At 62.1% G+C, this 562-nt stretch overlaps 1 protein-coding gene across 7 annotated transcripts in view; it reads right to left on the bottom strand.

The window, feature by feature from the left end:
* Window positions 1–265, bottom strand: part of ADCK1 (aarF domain containing kinase 1) — a 122,350-nt gene extending 122,085 nt beyond the window's left edge. For 3 of the 7 annotated variants that reach the window (XM_034643179.1, XM_002926358.4, XM_034643182.1), the window contains exon 1: window positions 153–258. The gene's annotated coding sequence lies outside the window, so the exon portion shown is untranslated. Of the gene's footprint in view, window positions 1–152 lie in introns of all 7 variants that reach the window. The other 4 variants (XM_034643183.1, XM_034643180.1, XM_034643178.1 and 1 more) reach the window with 4 other exon arrangements.
* Between the last annotated feature and the right edge of the window lie 297 nt (window positions 266–562).

Genomic DNA, 562 nt, shown 5'->3' with positions numbered 1-562 from the left:
CGGTCACGTGGCCACGCACCGGCCCCGGTAACAAGGTCACAGGCCAGGGGTTCCTTCCCCACGGCCCCAGCGGAGGCAGGCGCCCGGCGCATCTACACCGCCTCCCCCGCGCTCTACGCGCGGAGCAGCCCCGGCCCGCCTCCCCTACTCACCCCACGGGACACGGAACGCGGCGCCAGTTTCCACTCCACACGCGGGTGACGGAGTTCGCAGGGACTTCGCTCTCCGCCACCCGCTGATTGCGCCTAACGAAGCGGAGGTGCCGCGCGGCCTGCCGGGACTTGTAGTCCGTGGTTCCCTAGGCCTCGGGCACTCGAGCCGCGGAACCCGCTCTCCTCCCGGACCGCTCCATCCGAAGAGTCAGAGGGGTCAAGACACCTTACCGGTTTCTTTGCCCGGCTACGGACACAACGTGTTTCTGAAAACTTGTTTCCAATAGTCTTTCCGAAGGAGGCATAGATTCGTGTTCAGTGGAGGATGGAGTTGTGGGTTTGTGTATTTTAAATATGGTGTTAGAACAAATAGGCGCGGAAGACATTTACTGACAGTTGCCGAATGGTGA

The sequence above is a fragment of the Ailuropoda melanoleuca genome, chromosome 14 (genome assembly GCF_002007445.2).
Source record: "Ailuropoda melanoleuca isolate Jingjing chromosome 14, ASM200744v2, whole genome shotgun sequence".
NCBI lineage: Eukaryota > Metazoa > Chordata > Mammalia > Carnivora > Ursidae > Ailuropoda > Ailuropoda melanoleuca.
Note: the sequence above shows the minus strand (reverse complement) of the source record. Positions and strands in the feature narration are given on the sequence as shown.